The 19,177-nt window shown below is 39.0% G+C and overlaps 2 long non-coding RNA genes across 4 annotated transcripts; one reads left to right on the plus strand and one right to left on the minus strand.

Annotated features, from left to right (window-relative positions):
• Window positions 1-2,100: 2,100 nt before the first annotated feature.
• LOC147753859 (uncharacterized) lies at window positions 2,101-3,460 on the plus strand. 2 transcript variants are annotated; one of them, XR_015314860.1, is made up of 2 exons: window positions 2,101-2,365; window positions 2,552-3,460. It is a non-coding gene; the product is annotated as an uncharacterized LOC147753859 (long non-coding RNA). The 2 variants fall into 2 exon arrangements; XR_015314861.1 differs by having other exon boundaries at window positions 2,101-2,341.
• A 2,442-nt stretch (window positions 3,461-5,902) lies between these two features.
• LOC147753860 (uncharacterized) lies at window positions 5,903-15,778 on the minus strand. Of its 2 annotated transcripts, XR_015314870.1 has the most exons (3): window positions 15,066-15,778; window positions 10,645-10,812; window positions 5,903-6,676 (listed from the first exon to the last, which is right to left on the minus strand). It is a non-coding gene; the product is annotated as an uncharacterized LOC147753860 (long non-coding RNA). The 2 variants fall into 2 exon arrangements; XR_015314868.1 differs by lacking the exon at window positions 10,645-10,812.
• Between the last annotated feature and the right edge of the window lie 3,399 nt (window positions 15,779-19,177).

Genomic DNA, 19,177 nt, shown 5'->3' on the forward strand with positions numbered 1-19,177 from the left:
ATTTTCTCCTATATATAATTTTTCAAGTGTGGTAATTGTGCAAATGACTAGCGAGAACTTCGATTTGTAGTGATCGAACTAAAACAGGCAATTATTCAGTTGTTTCATTGTGACCTATGTACAAAAGCCGAAATTTAACGAGATAAAGACGTCTCGTCATTGAACTACAATTGTTGCAGTATGCATAAGCGCGTAAAACCGTGTGCTGTAAGAACGATCCCCTAAAGCGTGATACATTGAAGAGATATTATTGATTTGCACAATTATACCAAACAGAACTGAATAATCCTATTGAAAAGAGTGGTAAGTTTGTTTGCTCTTTATTTTAGAGTCGTCACGCAGTTCTACGAGCTTGAAATTCTTTGTTTTTTCACAGGAATCTAGTTCTTTTGTATATTAAGAATTTTTCAGATTTTTACGTTTCATGCTGCCATTAAATATTATTTCAAAGGGTGACCTTCGACACGACGCCAAATATGCAGACGTTCCGTTCTGAACCAAGATCGTCTCACGTGTCGTTAGGCAAACATGTTACCACTGCGCTATTAGAGGAACGTGTTTCCGTAGCCGTTAAAATCCTTCGAACCTATCAGAGCATAGCAAAGGGTGCTTGAATTGTTGAACTGCTGAATCGGATGAGGTTGATTTTTAGCATCGAAAATGTATAGGATTGTTTCCCTCGGGAACACATTACATAAACAAAAAAGCGCAAATATATCTTCTCAATTATTTATTTAAACTTCCTAGTACACTGTAGTAGGTTTCCAAAGGGCAAACTGAATATGATCTATACCAAACGATTCCCTAATATGGGTTTCTTTTTCGCTCTTTTTTCTATACGACAAGCAAAACACCTAATGAACTTTGAAAGCGACGGATCGTTGTGAGTTATAGCATGGTCACTTCTTTCCTTTCCACTTGATTCCTGCTTGACGTCTTACTGTAACCTGGATGATCGGACTGCTTAACAATGAATCCCCCTCGAAGCCTACTCAGCCTCAAAGCGAAACGAAACTTGAACAGATCTGACTTACCAATTTTTGACTCCGGTAGTATGCATTGTTTAACGCATGTTTTAGCTTGAAACGGTTATTTGTTCCTTGTCACGAACCTCACAAGACACCACAAAGAGTTTCTTATTAATTCTTTTCGACACTCAACTCACTTCGTCACGAATAACATTCCCCAACGAGTTAATTAGGTACGACGTCTCATTTTATCATTTTCTTCTATAGTCGTTATTGCGTATGTGTGAGTTAAGTAGAACAGGGAATTTGTTTTAAGTATATATTCATCTTGCATATTCTACTTATTGTTTTCGGCTCCTTATATCTCTTTGTGAGTTTGAATCCGTCCACGTTTGTCCACCTATTCGTACCCGTCCGGCTAGCTCCCTTTCCAATTTTCAGCCGCGAAAGGCCGCACAAAATTAAAGGCACGTCCGCCACATTACTCACAATTCGTAATTCACTTTAGTGACGAAAATAGTCAAGAAAGAATAGCAATTGCGATCTGATTGATGTCGTTTTGAGGTGGGTCGCCGATTTGTTTTAATAGCGGGGGTTCTCCGTCATCAACCTAGCGGCGACAGCGGCGACTCTGGGGAAAAATTCGTGAAGGTAGACACAGTGGAGCGGAGCTGCTGCTATTCGTTGCAGAGAGAGGCATATACAAGAAGAAAAACAGGGAGAGTACGGCTGGGGTAGCGGAAGAGCGTGAGTAGGCGCCAGCCAGGCCATGAACCGTTCAACGAACCATTGCACGACTGCCTCCCAACAGAGGGAAAGAGAAGGGAAGCTATGTGTGGAAGAAAGAGTAGCGTTTCTAAGATGCGGGGTCCAGAAAGAGGAGGAGGGGGGGGGGGGGTAAAGGCGGAAATGAGAAAGAGGTCTGTTCAGTTACTCGCGGTTCTTGCTAAGTTGACGGTGACGCGCCGCTTTGCTAGCACTAAGCTCTAGTAGCACTCCTCGTTCCACTTTTGTAGGTTGTCAGAAAGGAGAGGATGGGCGGAAAAATGACCCGCCATGGAGGCTTTGGAAAGGGAAAATCACACTGTTTATGGACTTTTAGCAGACGAAGCGTAAGTGGGTGTGTTGCACGAGGCCCGACTATGAGCTACAGCCGTTGCTTGCCAACTTGAGGACTTCTTGAACTAACAGTACGAGGAATAACTTAACATGAGCACAGAGGGTAGCTTCTTGGAATTCGATACCCCGACAATATGGTCCAAATGGTGGAATAACCCAGAACTTATTCGCTTGTCGACGCAAATTGTAACTAATGTGAAGTGTCTTCCTAGAGCTGAATTTTCAAGAAAATTCAGCATACTGATTCCAGCCCGGTACAGCCTGGTTTAGCTTGAAATGTTAGCGCAATAAAATACTAATACAGTATCGTGAATAAGATTATAATCGTTAATAATAATTATATAATTGCTTTTGCTAGATAAAGTAGGAGAAAATCGGGCACAACGAATTAAAAAATTGCGATTCAATAAAATCATGTTAAAAATTGCTTACAATTTTCTAAAATGAAAATTTTCTTTTTTCAGATATGAGTGGTACACTATAGGGCATTCTCGACAAGCAAAGCCTGCCAGCAAAATATAACAAGAATCATCGCAGCCGCTTGCGAGTTTGTTCCAGTGTGTTGGGTCTTCACATAGGTTTATGTGGGTTTGCTTAAATAGGAAAAGTTTACGTAGACTGTCGATAAAATATGCCACATGTGGATCTCCAGCTGTGATGAAATGTACAATTCGAAATCCGTACTCTTCGTTTTAAAAACGTCGAACTTCAGAGACCTGTCTCAGTGATTCAGGCATTTTGTAACGGTGTCTATGACATAATAACAGTGTCGCGTTGATAGTGTAATGGGTAGTATGTGGCATGGCTTGAGGGTGGTCTGGATTCTAATATGAGTGTGGATATACTCCGTTTTGTGCTGGAAACCAACGGCTTGGTAAAATGCCTAATGGCGATGCCGGACGTAAACATCAAAAGATTTAGGTATAACATGGCTGGAAGACTATACATTTCAATCTTCCTGTATCAGACGAAATCAGTTGAATCCATCTGTATGCCGAGAGATAAATAATCGTTTAGGGCTTCATGAAAAACTAGGCGTCCTAGTGTATATTTTATCCGATATTTTTCTTGGTTAATATATTGACCTTATTATTTCGATATCACAAAGGTTTCTTATTTTTTGTTTTACTTTAGCCATACATAGTAAACTAAATTCATGTACTATGTTGTGTCAATTATTGTGTTGAATCTGTTCGCGAGGGATCAGCAAGACTTTTCTTGGAAGTTTCGTTGCTTCTTTTTCACAATAATGTCATGTACTTGAACATGTTACGCTAAATTAAAAAACAAATATTTGATTTAATAAGCTCTGACTTGTATATTAACCATGTTTTGATAATAACCATCCATATAATGTCTACGTATTTACTGAACTGCTGAAATTCTGTTTTCTTTTGTCTGCCTGTGCAACTCAAACTGGACCTTCAGAATAACTGGCCTGCGCTGATTTTTTTCGGGGAGCTTCATCCTGGACAAAGCTGGGCGGAGGGTAGAACGCCTTGCTTAAATACTTTTTCCTAGAAACGAAAAGTTAGTTTTCCTGGCAGGGTATAGTATTGATCCATTGCAAAAAATTGATATGATATCAAATCGGCTAAGCCGAAATCCGAGGCGATGCAATATATCGACTACGCATGTTCTACAAGAACTCTATTTCCGTAGTGCCCCAATCGTGCTACGTCAAAATGGTGTCGCGTAAAAGACTCCTCAATATCGCCCAGACGTTTATAAAAGTACCACTCCGCAATCGAGCAATAACTGAAGTTAGGGGTTTGTTGCAAGGCGGGCTACGTACTAGTATAGGCCAATGAGATAACTGCGGAGTCGACGCAGGACTATTGGAACGCTCTAATGGGAGAACGGGGTACGTGGAACTGCAACAGAATAAGTATTGTTAGGAAACTGGGAGAATCAGGGAATTAACAGTACTACAGTCAGATGACCCAATTGGTAGGGCAGTATCTCAAAGGAGCTGGAACAGGGTCGTATGGCTTTGTGCAAATAATTCATACGATACGATGTGTTTAACACGGATAAAATCCATCATTAGAAGAGGCTAAATGAGCCAGGTGAGATATGGTAATTGTAACGGGCTAACTATTGGTCTAGACTACAGTTTAAGATAGACTGGGTGTAACATCAGCCATTGTGGTTCGTACCTGAAACAGGTGTGTTTAAAACAGCGAACCGAACGAATCAAGAGTGGAGCGAAACCCGCGTGTTCTTTTATGTGTATATATTACTAAAAGTGCTGATTTGCTTGTTGGCCGCAAATCGACCCATGTTGACATTAGACTGATTTTCTATGGACTCTAAGTCCTTTTTTCAATGGAACGTAATGTTAATTTAGATAAATTAATCTGTAGAATGGGCGCAACATTTTTGAAATTGGCGGGATGGAGTAGTAAAGCGGTGACTCTTGCCGAAGTGGTTTATAATGGCTTAAAGATGAAGCAACTTAGTTTGCAAGAGTATAACAGAGTTTCAAGAGAACTGCGAGCAGACTGAATCAGGGAAGGAAACCGCAGCATTTCGGGTGAATTGCAACGAAATAAATGTAAAAATGTAATTCTGCAATCAAACTATGGTCCCTTCGGCTCACTGTACCCGATAGTGTCTGCTCGACCGTCAAGCACGTTATGGCCAAAACATACACACATCACATGCTCAGGCATTGAAAAAAAAATGTTTGATTTCTGATGTGATTAGCTGAACACAATGATTGCAGTTGTTCTAAAAGGACATGCGCAAGAATGAACTCAGGTCCACTACCGTCAAGCCTTGAAATGAATAAGGTAGCTCCCACTCGGGACATCCATGCTGGCTAGAGAAACACGTATCATTACTACCTTCCAGAAAAAGACCCCCAAAAATAATTGCTTTGCAAGTAGCAAGGGGGTCAGAGCTTACTAAATCGACCTGTCAAGTGCTTTTCTGGATCATACTGATCCGTTAAGCCGATAGAAACAAGCCGATATTTTACAACCTGGCTTAGTTGTATTGCAGTACTAATTTCTTCCTGAAGGACACAGGCATGGCGAGTGCCGGAAGGAATGTTGGACCGGCAAGTGGTAACCATGAGCTGAAAAATCCAAGCGAAACACCTTGAAAATCCGTAGCACAATAATCATGAGCTTGCTATCAGCAAATCAAGTCATTTTAGTACACTGTAAATAAAAAAAAAAACAAGGATATGCCGACAAACGCCCATGCGATCAATAAAATGATCCGAACCGAAAAAAAACAGCAATTTGCCGAGTGGTACTTGAAAAACTGTGGAAGACAGGATGCACAGTTTACGGGAAAAATTGTTTGGAACTATATTTAACTTAAATAGCACCACTAATTGATATAAGTGGACTTATCGGCCAAGGCTAAATCCATATGTTTCGAAGGAATATTATTTACCAAAGGTTAGTGTAATGCGGAAGCTTAGACAAACTATTAGTTAGGCCATTTTTTACACGTTAATAATCACCGTTGGCACCCGCTTATGTTCGGAATAATCGCTGGAATCATAATAATTTTTAAATTCTACAGTAGATTCTATGACAATTGAACTACTAACTATATGAAGATAATAGCTGAAATTCTAATGATTCAAACTGTACACATTTTTGGGGACACTTTACTATGTATCGTTTCACCTTGTCTTTCTCTGTAGATCTACAGATTTGATTATTGTTTGATTGATAGAGGTAGAGTATTGATTTTTTTTTTTAATTTCCTCACTCGTATTGGTTTGGTATGTGCTGCCATAACGTTTTTTTTTACTTTTATAGACTGACTTCTCTTGAAGAAAAACAATAATCGAATTTCGTTATATTTTTGGTTTTATTTGCTGTAAAATATGTGTTACCAAATAAACTGATGCAATAGTCTGATGCGATCTAATGCAGTTTCGGACATAAAACTTAAATACGATTTGTTTCTCACATATAGTTTTCTAGATTTTGAACACTTATGACTAGATATCAGCTGCTCAGTTTAATCGGAATGGTCCTCTAATCATTTGGTCGAATTTCCGCGATGGCCTCGTGGGTGCGATGTCCTGAGCTCCTAGCGACAGGTTCCAGCGTTTTATACTTGTACTACGTATAAACTAATTGTTACAAAAGATTCATTAGCATTAAGTAGCTTCGCGTGAATAGATCAGTGGGTAATCTTTAGCTGTCGTACTGTATGGAGGGCATGGGCCATAGGCATGGACAGTCGCCGTTAAAAGTGGAATTGACAGCCGGCTGTGTTGGCCCATTAAAGACGTGGTGCGCTATAAAACGCTGCACTGCAGTAACGGCTTCCGATAGGATTGCGGATATGGAGGCGGATGTGGCCGACTGAAAACAAAGTTTTCGCAGATGGGGGCTGTTGCCTGTCGCGAAGTATGTGGAGGCATCCACGCTCCTGTCGAAAATGAAGCATTCCGAATGGCGGTACTCGATGTGCTACTCGACTCCCCCTTACGATATTTCAAGCACGCACAGGCAGCAAGAACGAAAGTAAAAAAACTACAGCTCAGAGCTGTATATCCAAGCCATTTGCCGATCGATACTGATGCGCCTCGACGTGTAAGTGAATGGAACATGAATCTGAAATAAACAATTAGTGTAATAATAAGTAAACGACAAATCATGACGAGTGATAAGTACACTCCGGGCAGATTTCCACTATACAATTTTTTTTTTTTTTTTTACACCATTTTGCTATGTAGGGTTTAGATGACGGCATTTTATAATATGCACATAAACGTTTCTTATTCAATATACATATCATTATATGAGCTAGCATTAAGCAAATGCTCTCACTAAGATCATCGCCATCAACGATGTAGCTACCCTTGTAACTACACAAGACCCAATGATACGCGATTGCTCTTTTTTCTTCGACTTAGTAAGTTTGTAGTCCTTTTTTTTGTTTTAATTAACAACTAACTCATTCGTATGCTCAGAGGATCGTTTTCGCTTAGCATTATTTAAAAGTGAACTAACTTGGCTACTCCTGATTAGAAATAATAATGTTCTTACTTAATAATAGCTGATTTTAATGATTTTTTTTTGTGAATATTGTGGATAAGGTGTGTTTGAAATGTTCTAAAAATTATATAATAATATTAATTTATTTTGCATAATTCACATAAGTAAGCAAACTAGAGGTCTTAGTAGTGGGCTAGTTAGCGATGTATGGTATGTGTCCTAGCAATAATATCCTGAATGCGATATCTGGTTGTATCAAGCATGTTCCAGCGTTTCTACGGAATGCACATGATCTATAGTTAATTTCTCCAATCATTGAGTTACCTCTAGATATGGGCAGAGCTTGCTCCTTTTTGCTCGTTAACACTGCTCTAGGCAATAACAACGATAGGGAACAACACCCAGTTCGATGTGTCAGTCCTCGTTTTTATTATCCAATTGACTGATCAAATGTAGAGCCAAGGATGGTTTTGAATAAATTACCGTTATAGTTCACGGTGAGCTATAGACAAATTGTGCTCCAGCTGTTAACTAGTGCATACCTGCTTTGCCATAAAAAAAAATATATATTTTCTATGAATCAGAGTACACTTGTGTAAACCAGTTAGAGGTTTATCTAAAAAGTCAACATTTTATGGAGGATTGGTCCTTCTTATGCGAAAGATCAGAACGTTACTACGACTCGTAGTACGAGAAAGACTGAATTGCGATCTTCAGACAGAGCAGATTAAAACAGGTCTTTTTTTTTTCAAGACCACGCTAGCGGGCTTAGTTACCTTTGTACACGCAGTCCTGCATAATACTTGCTTGACATTTGACCTTAATGCTGGACAGGTCTACCTCGCTGCCGTATCTGGCTGCAGTGCACCTCCATTGGTCAGGACCGATGTTTGCTAAAGCCACGATACAACAATGTTCATACTATATGTCTTGTCTTAATATTTTTTAATATAGTTAGTAACCTCATTTAGAAATTCAAAGCAAGCTTATCTTTTGCCTAAATCTAATAACTTGATTTCTGATGAAAAAGAAGTTATTTTTTAAAACATCAACAGTTATAAAGGATAGGCCAAATCGGATAGCCGTGACTTACAGCTAAGTAAGCGTAGCATTTAACATAAACAAGATAACACCAGCTTCAAACATGGCAGTAAAGTTGAATTCTTAATGGAGTGAATACATCAGTATAGTTAGTAGAGTAACTACGGTATCCAATACGCATAGAAACGCGTTCAACCGTAAAACAAGAAAAGCAGTTACTGACGACTTTTAGTTTAACGAACAAGCGTCTTTAGAGGGATATCTCGTGACAAAGAGGAACTAGGCAATTAGACTTTTAGATATGAGCAAAATACAAAACCTTCAGAAAAACAACGCTGTCCTTGAAGGACCCACCCTCTAGGTTTCGAGTTTTACGTCCGGCATGGCCGTTAGACACTCCATCAGACAACTTGCTCCTCGCACAAAGCGAAGTCTGTTTATGCACGGGTTCGAACCTTTACCACAACGTGTCCATAAGATTACGTTACCCACTAAACTGTCAGGGGGACCTCCTTGAAGAACCTTTTTCTCACCAGTTTACCCACTTACGATTATTATAGCTGACTAATAAACATCTTATCTAAGTATTAAATGTTGCGTTTACAGTACGTATAGTATGCGTCATATGACACGAATAAAAAATGCCTATTCTCTGCTGATTTAGTCTTTTTAAATTAGAGATGCTATCAGAAAAATTCGTGAGCTGAAAAAATCGAGCGATTCAGATGCAAAAATTACGTTTTTCCGTTAGATTAACAACCCCGTATTCTCGCAACGACATTTAACTATCACCAAACATTTGAAAATATGACGCAAATAAACTTGAAGATCGCAGACATTCGACAAGATATCATGATGAGTATGCAACGTACAGCGTAAGAGGCATAACACTCTTGAACTCGCATCTATTGAGGTGGCTACAAACGCAAGTAACTGCGAGCACGTACGATACAGGCAGTTGGAACCTACTTGAACTTGAATTGCTGAGATGACTTGCTTACCCGTGGAACACCTTGATCAGTGCAATGAACAAGATCTATGAATTATTAAAAACATCATCGTTCTATTTCTAATTAGATTATATATAAGCACTTTTTTAAATCTGTTTCTTTTTAATATCGCTAGTCCATGATAAGTGTACCGACCGTTATCTTGTTCTCAGACGTGCATTTTGGACGTCTGCTTTATTTTCCCTCTTGTCGAGGTCTGGGCATCCCAGGAGGTCTGTGGCGTATACAGCCATAGCTCTATAATTCGAAGGCCTGCTCAAAAGTTGTTTAAAGATGACATTTTTGACCCAGAGGACTTATCTCACCTCAATTCAAAATCTGGTCTCGAAGATTAACTTCGAATATGGATTGCTTAACAGGCTCCAGCACGGTATTGTTATGACTGACTCTTAAATTCAAGACCAAATAATTTCCTGTCAGCAAATCACATACCTACACAGGATACTCTGGGTCTCCAGGTAGCTACTAAGGAAAAACTGCGTTTGTGATAGCAGCTGCCGCGCGCAATTCAGACTCCAAATGTGCAGACACGTCGCCATGCAATGTAGATATGGATCGTGATGACCAGCCGAGATCCAATCTACCACGTTAGAATATAGCGATGAGAAAACTAAGATCTTACGAAACAGTTTAAATGTTTTGATTCACTGACCAGTTTTCGACGTGATTATAGTACTACAACTACCACAAATCGATTAGTAGTTTAATAAAGCCAAAATTACATATTAATATTGCTATTTGTTGTTTTCTCGCGAGATTTTCCTGACTTTAATTTGCTCTGATTTTCGGGCGTAAGCGGCGCTCGCTGCCCGCCAGTAGGTTAGCGGCACCTGCTGTCCTTGGCACCTAAGCACGGTTGCTATTATTGCTGACTCGCTGGTTCCGGGAAAAGGGAACGCAGTAATACGTTAGTTCGTCCTCCACGTTTGCGCAAAGCGATGATGATAAGTATGACATCTCAGTATCACCAATCGCTATCTGGGTGACTAGAAAAAAGCGTTTCGATGCCAAGTGAGTGAATTCCTGCTTGGTCTGAGCCCGACTATATAACCCGCTTGAGCTTTCTTTTATCTGAACTAATAGACGAACGGAAAACCCATCACTTCTCACAAAATCGTTGCTAGGAATTAAGCAGCCCTCCTATATTATCCAATCACTAATACGAAAAGTAATAACAGTGACGACTAGGAAAAAACATGCTTTTCTAGAAAAATAACACAATTTTTTTTAATCGTCTACATTACCTTTTTTGTTATATCATCGTCATACCCTTGCTTGCTGGATTGTGGTGTAAAATATATTTTGTATTATGCACTTATTGTATCATTGTTTTTGCGAGAACTTTCACGTTGTTGTCGAAACTGCAGAAACCAAACGTTTGTTCTGTGTTGCATGTAAATTTTTGTCGTTTGGGTGTTTAAGAACAATATGTACAAAAAGCAGCTATTTAAAGTAATGTTTTGAAAGAGTGATGAACTTGGATTGTTTGCATTGCTAGTATCATAACGATATACGCATTCGCCTTTTACTTACCCACTCGAAAACAGGTGACATCTTTTGGGGCATAATTCTGACAGTATTCAGAGTGTTGACACTGTGGCGTGTAACCATTTCCGAAAGCGCTGTGTCCCAGTGGTACGGCTGCCAGCTCTGATCTAGCAAAGCTGAGTCGACCGACTTTACTAATTTCGAAGTATGGACCTGCAAAAGCTTAGCTTTATACGTAGGCCCAGCCCGCGCTCAGAAACTCGTACAGGTTCGGTAATGCTTTAGAGTAACTTCAAGGATTTGTAGGTGCAGAAAATTTCGTGAATACCATGCATAACTTCTAGTTACAATATGCTAGTTGCCACGTGTTCCGTAAATTCGCAAAGCTTGCCATTCTAAAACTGCGTATCTAATATGAGAATTTGTTCCCACTTTGAGTTCGAAGGCTATATATTGGTAGGCAGCATCGGGTTTGGCTTCTTTTCTAGCTTACACCGCCGGATGATGCTGATCTATTTCAAAAGCAAATTAAAAATGGGAAGCATATAAACAACAACAATAATATGATGTGTGCTAGAAATATGTACTCAACGCAGTAGAGCTTACTAAGTCCCGCAGTAATCCTTGCATGACGCAATTTTGAAGGGTTGAGGCCCTCTAACTCGCATTAACCCAGCTGATGTTGAATCGCGATCGTCAGTCTTACGAACTTACAAATTTGTTAGGTACAAGTTTACGCTTTAATGATTACATTACAGCGAAAAATGTTAGCCATATAAAGGCCCTATATTCCTATTCAGTCACTTCAAATCCACCTTTTCGTACCAAGGGACATTGGTTTACGCAATTTTTGGGTTTAATATCAACACCTTTTTGCAAAACATAAACAAATGTTCATATCACAATATGTGACAATCATGCCCAAGGGGCATCTTCACCTATGTGAAATGAAGATGTACATTTTTAGGTAATATTTATCGTATATGCAACATAATACAGATATTTTGCAAGGTAGACGGGAGGCTTATTATACTACGTACCTCTTTAGCGGTTGTATGCACTACGTCAGGCACCCAGCTTTTCGATACTGTTTTTGCCAGCAATTTTGCTCGAGGATCTAGTCGTATAGGGCTTTTTAAACTATTAATAGCAAAATTATCTGCAAACTAGCTGCTCGGAAGAAGACGTATAGATGACCACCCGACAGAAACATGTTCTGATTCTTTCACACCATAAGGGCCTCCGTAGTAAGAGCTTCAAGTATGGGTTGTTATGTTAAGTCTTTTGACACGCGATCGTCCTGCATGCAGTCCAGGACGAGTATGAAACGAGCAGAAAGCCAAAGAAACCTTTAGAGTTCGAAAGCAGCGACCAGAATTATCTAAACATTGGAAACCCGGCGAAAAAGGGGTGACTGGTCACCAATGTAGAAAGAGACTCTTGTTCGTTGCCAAGGGTGACATGTAACATATCTGCACATGTACTCGTTCACTAGCTTAAAGGATAGTCTTTTTTGATACATCACTAAAAGCAGCCTTAAATGATACAGAGAAACACAAAACTTGATGGATCAGCCTAAAGCAACGAGATATGAGCAAATTGGAATAATGTCAAAAAGAGCAAGTCCGATGTCGATAATCTATAGGGAATTCGCTGAACGTAACGAAAAATTCTGTATTGAAAATCAGCTTTTGAAATAGATAGAATCAATTATCCCAAGACTTCCACTTCGATTGTGTATGGTTTGTTCTGCACAGTGGCGATCCCGCTTATTGGAAAGGCCAAGATGTCATTCGTTCTGACGTGTCACTGCTATTAATCGTAAGTTGGACAGCTGATAAGTACGCCAAGTAGTAGGCGCCACTCAATCTAAATATTACAAATGCTAGAGAACTTGATTATATGCCTTACTCTGCTTTGCACAATGTACAGTCGATCAGCAATGAATTAGTCTACATTTCAAAAAAACAATATTTTATAAAATAAAACCATAAACTCATCATCGCAGGAAAGTTATTTTCATAATATCATAAAAGATCAACGTTTGTCTAATGTCTTCATAGCAAACGAGCCCCCATCAAAACTATATATGCCTTTGGTTACCCAAAGGTCTAACGCATTGTCGTTACATGCCTGAATACGAAAACGGTAGGACAGAAAAGCTACTGTACAAATTGCAGAGCTAATTAAAAAATATGCTAAGATAAATCTTTAACTATGCTTCTGATTAGTATTTCAGTGCACGCTTTGACGGCGACACTTAAAGCGATGATGAGCAGGTTGACCCAAAACTTCAAGCTAATCCAGAAAGAAGGTTTTTTTAGGTAGAGTCGATCTGCGTCAGCTAATTTCAAAATTCCCTTCACAATAGATTCAAAAATGAGTCCCAGGGACGACCCTTAGTTTCGTAATTATCGAGAAGATATTTTCATTGTGCTGGCCTGTTAACTTCTGAACGGCGTATCGGCTAAGGGAAGACGCCGTTCATTTACTATAGAGGGAAATTTATTTGAACGTTCCGAAGACTCTGGTAAAACCAGGAGGCTTACTGTGTAGAGTACTTACAATGGCGCACCTGGCTGGCTGGCTTAGCATGCGACCAAGTTCTGGTTACAATAAGGTATGGCCGTAATATATCGCTCATTGGCGCTATTTAAGAATATCGATCGGCATACTTAGACACGAGATTGTCAACAACGAAAACTTTGCATGTCTTCATTTAGATATAGTTTATAAACAAACGATATTAACTCGGTCTCAATTTACCCTGAACACTTTAGTTTGCTCTTTTTTTTTAACTTCTTAAGATCGAAAAGACAAGCAATTAAAGAAAAATCTCTATTTTTTTAGAGTATTTACTTTACCACACGTTTTTTGCATCTGGCTTTATAAAGCATCGCACAGTTTGCAATAGAAACCAAAACAACGACTAATCAATAGTAAGAGGAAAAATAGTGCCACCGGGTCAGTAAAGCGATCGTAATCACGAACGCAAAAAAAATACGTCACACGTAAATGCAGCAGAAGAGAACAATAGAAAACCAAGTGGTTATACCATGGTACTAAAAACATGCGTCATACTGTGTGTCTATCAAATAGAACTAGCCACTGACAACTTACTTAATGGACAGGCACAATAGAATTGAACGTTAAACGCTTCACAAGATACGGCTGACACTTGAAATACATAATTTAAATTAGCACTTTTTTTTTTTTAAATATTACATTAGTGTTCTCTACCAGTACGTTCGAGGATAACATACAGTAGTTTTCTCAATGATTAAATCATTGAAAGCAAACAATTTTTCAAAGTAAGACCCGTTTTTATTTTTGAACTATATCGTATATTCAAAAGTATGTCTCAAAGACGAAACCTTACACAGTTTATTTATTCACTTAAAATCTATTAGCGATAAGTTACTTTTTACAAGTATAGTTGCTCTGGGCTCATCTAAATACGTGCCGGCGACGAAGTTTAACTAGAATGGCAATAACTAATCTTTTTTGAAATCTACGCATAATTAAAGTTCGGTGGATCTCATTTAATGCTGCGCCTGCAACAGACAATCAACTACGAAATTCCCAGTTCGCTTTTTAACCTCGGCTCAGCAACGGTTACAAATACACTCAAGTTCACTCGAAAAAGTTCTCGGTGCAATTACGGTTGATCACTCGTTATTTTTTTGTCTGCGTCCGACGTTCAAAGTGTTTGTAATAGCATAGGTAGTAAACCTACGTTTCAGGGAATTCAAGCAGGCGAGCAAGGTATTTTAGATTTGTTTCACCATGACTGTGGTAGAGAACAGAAAAGCGCCTTTAGTTCCGTAATAGAAATAAATAAATAAAAAAAAAAAAAAAATATATATATATATATATATATATATATATATCAATATCGCGTACCGGATTTCATACGCAAAGGGGCATATATGTAAAAAACACATTTTTTTATTGATTAGTATTCCACGATCTGGATGTCAGACAAATGAACATCTCATGAAATTTTATTGCTACACGTAACTCTATAACGAACAGTGAATGCAATTGGTAACAATGTTAGCACATGCCTCGCATATTTTGGTAAAAAAACACTTTTGTGTCGGTTCCCTGTTGCCGAGGCCCTTCGCTTAATGCCCATGTTCGGCAAACATCGCCTATTTACACTGTTTATGGACGCCAGTCGGACGATACCTTTGCTGAAAGCAATCGAACCCTATAGCTTGATAGATTTGACAAATATCTGCTAGAACGTAAGCAGGAACTTGACCCCATCGGTCTTCAGTTTCTTCTGCTAGCAAATGCGTGTTGTAGATATCTAGTTGAGACTAAAGATATTTGTATGCGAACATATAAATTGTCGGCCATGTATGCAATTGGAGTTGTTATATTTTTACTGTCTGACGATGTTTCAAATTCCGATTCTGCTTGTCTAGTTTAGCAATTTTCCAGTTCGAAAATATACCTACTTGGAGCTGCAGATGGAGCCGACGGGATGTGGAATAAGGATGTTTTGGCTAGCAGTCCATTAAGGTCATTATGGCCACAACGCGCGCACTGGCCATTATTTTCGGTATCTTCGTGGGACAACGAATCGCCTCCGTTGGGGTAAAAGGCGATTATCGCTTGGATTGGAACGTGTATAATAGTTAACGTTTTTGCAATAACGTATGGTTATGTAGTCATTCGTTCGCGCGGTTGTGATGTATAGACATGGCAAAATCAGCCTAGAGATGTCGCGGATTTCAGGTGTAACAATTTGACAATTGACCCGTCATCATTGTCATCGTTTACCAAAGTTCATACAACGGCAGCAGAGTCTAAACGATATTTTTTGAGATAGCAGTTAGTTAGTTTTCGATACTTCATCATTTCCTGTTTGGGCTCATGAATTCGGAAAACAACTACTCACAATATATTTACCCATAACAGCACAGGTTCACTTCACTGGGCTTTTACTAAAACACGGAAATTGTTCGGCCAATACACTGAGCTAGGAGAGGACTGTTGCCGTCGTTTAATAAGCGCTGCTTTGGAAAAAGTCACGCGATTTTGTTGCTATCATAGGAGACAGTTTTTGCGCAGTACCGGCGGTTGCCGTTCAATTCAGATACCTAGAGTTCTACGTCTATGTCTATGGTGCGTTAGCACATTGCTCGAACAATCGCACCCTTTCTGGCTGAAAGATCCGTTTCTGAACAAAGTACGAATGCTTCTAAGAACGATTTTAGACGTTATCGTATATTAGTAGCGTCACAGCATCTATGACGTGTTAGATTAGAGTTAGCTCATAATATGTCTATATAACACTCACTACGGTACACACACGAACGGATGACGACCTCGGTCACGAACATGGCGATAAATACGTGTTTACCTTATACAATTGTGGTAATGGAGACAAAATTCAGTCAACTGAGTGAGTTTTTTTTGATTGCGCCTTAACAGACGAAGGAAATACTGACAACAGATAGCCTCAGATACGTTTAAGGAGGAGAAATAAAATTCGCCGCTGCAATTATGACACTACCAGAACTGAAAGATGACTGTTACAGCTTACACACGACGAGCATCACTTTTACAACTTCAACCAATCATCATCCGACGTATACGAAAATCAAGCGAGCGAGTACGCGTACAAATCTTCGCCAATAGTCAAGTCAATAATCTCATCCAAACCAGTCAGAAAGAAATACTCAAAACCAGTAAAAAACACTACTAAGAGGAATGAAAGAGCTGGAATTAATATGGGACGGTTAACAGTGCTAGCTACATATCGTAGGCTTTGAGGTAGACACGAACACGACCATATCATTGTGCCCTTCCGCCCCGCTTCCGGCCAAACTTCATGTTCTAACGTGATTGTAGTGCTCATACTCTGAAATTGTGTCTGAAAAAAGGGAGCCTGCATGAGTAGTTTTTTTGCCTTCGTCATTGGCCACGAAATTATGCATAGGATATTTACATCAGGCCACACTTGATCTTATTGGTTAGCGATAAACCCCCTGTTCTATCAGCACGTTCTATTCGTTGTCCATAGCTGCAATGAAAACGAAACCGTTTCGCAAATGCTGGACTGAGAGGAGAATAAGATAGTGAAACGAAATGTTATGTCTTTACACGGGTTTCGCAGGCATTACCCCTTGATTTCATTCGAAATGAACATGTCTATCTTACATGACCTACCGTAAACTCTCGTGGAAATTATAGTGCCGCTGTTATAACACCTGACCGGTTCACGTGGGTGGCAAACAATTTGCCAGCTCAAATATTCGATTATCTGTCGAGTTATCCCCTTCATAAGATCCATTTAGCGGATTTAATTTGTTATAAGCCTACCTCTAAATCTCTCTAACTGACACCCGTTCTTAACCAGCCAGATGTTGGTGTACCCATGCATAGATGCAGAGCACGAGGTATTTCTGGAAGTTACTTTTTGCAATAACTTACTTCAGCGCATCTTTTTTGTGATATCCTGCTCTGTTAATACTTATATGACTGTGCGATGCTGAACTGTGACTTGTGCTAAAGCATTACACAACCCAACGTTTTGTTACTCGGCGTTTCCATTGAGAGTGAAATTATTTGCAGATGCAGTCACTTCTATTAATATGCATAGTGTTTTCGGGCTGAAGAACTGACAATGGATACGCCGTATTTGAGTCTGAGCCGCGATGCGATTAGTGACGCGGAATAAGGACATCCCATCATTGCTTCCTAGGCCAAATTATGAGTAACAATGTTGTTGTACTATGGGCATTCACTGTTATAGCTCGTGTATCTACGAAGCCTACAAAGAAAAGCTTAATTTGCTATATTCATTATGACACTATAATTTATCAATAAAAAATCTTGATTGTCCCGGTGCCTCTGAGCTTGTTTTACAAAGCTCTTTTTTTTCTCTCTTCCCCCCCCCCCTCTCTCTCTCTCGTCAGTGCTAAATGGCTTCTTCATATGCTGACAATGAAATGTTAAGAAAAGTAGTATTTACCGGCACTAGATGCTTTTAGATTCTCATTGTAGAGTTCGGCTCCGTTGTTGTGACTCCGTTGTCAATGACAGAAAAATGCACTAAATTAGCAGAGGAGTGTTTTTGCTCTATGTTACGAACTCGACATGAATCTATATGGGTGTGTTGGTAGCGTTTCTCGCCAAGAGACGAACCACAAATACATGAGATAACGAGATATCTCAACACAAACGTGGAACACTTCGTATTCAGGAACACTGCTATCGGTAAAAACCGAGACAATACAACTGAAAAACCTTTTTTACGCAGCATTTGTTAAATGAATTCTTTTTCGGACGACGTTTACTTTATCAGCGCCATAGTGCAGCTTTTAGTTATAAATGGACAATATGATTCAGCACAATCACAACAGTTTTCGTTCAATGACGATTAGTGATCGACTTGGTTATATACTGTTCAGTATTTGTACTGTTCAATGGAAATTTTAATAAACGTTGCACATATGGAATACGTGTTCATAGAACAAGTGTTCTGAACGACCCTGTTTCACAGCCTGCTGGGAAATGTAATTATTTCTAGTTGGCTAGATAAAATATTATGTCAAAATCCATAGTTCTTGCTATTTTGTTCTATTGATGTCAGTGGTCTTTATTTCTTAATATAAATTATATAATGTGCTCGCTATATTAGTGTAACAGCGCTATAATAGTGCATAGTCCGGTATATACTTTAGATGCTACATAAAGCGCACTGAAACAACATAAAGATTCATGCTTTTACTCAGATTACTAAAGGCACAAAGTATAAAAACAACACTCAATTCAATATTAGGCCAATCTTCTTCGCACTCTACAAAAGCCGACCGCTCGTCCTTTTATTCCGAACGACATTAACTAAACTTGGCCATATAATTTTTGTACAGATGTTTGCTATTGACCTATTTTGAAGCAGAATGACACTGAGTTCTGCCTAAAAGAATCGAGACCCAACTAAGATTAATATCTCAAAATACTATATATATATATATAACACTTCGATGCTAGGCTACGACCGTCTATGAAGCACAAATCACTCAGTACACTTATAAGCGCAGTCAATGTTTAGCTGGTGTGGTAACGACTCGGAAAGGAATGATTTTATTGGCCAAAACACTTAGCGCAACATGAGTCTTTTGTTGATTATACAAAACATCCAATCGAGGATTATATGGACAAACAGCATGCCATTAATATGATGTCTGTTATTTAAAGAGGCCTTATTGAAACAAGAAAAAAAATTGAAGACAATTTTCCACCTCATAAAAATGGTTATTTGCTAATCAATTGCTTGATCATCCACGGCAGGTTTCCTTTCTAGCAATCTACAACTATTATTATAACTATCTTCAAACGAAAAATGTACGGGAGCTGCTGAGTCTGTATGTGTAGAAATAGAAATAGTAATCAGCATTTAAAAGAAGAATAAGAACTTTGAATGATTTTTGAAAGGTGCGCCTCAGGGCTACGGAAAGCCTATAGAGTACAAATCAACATCAAGATAAGTTATCAAGATTGAACGGTCTAGTTAAGTGACGTGGTAGTACTGTACTGGATATTGTAGATGATTTATTAT

This window comes from Varroa jacobsoni, unplaced genomic scaffold, assembly GCF_002532875.2.
Source record: "Varroa jacobsoni isolate VJ856 unplaced genomic scaffold, vjacob_1.0 scaffold_155, whole genome shotgun sequence".
Classification (NCBI taxonomy): domain Eukaryota; kingdom Metazoa; phylum Arthropoda; class Arachnida; order Mesostigmata; family Varroidae; genus Varroa; species Varroa jacobsoni.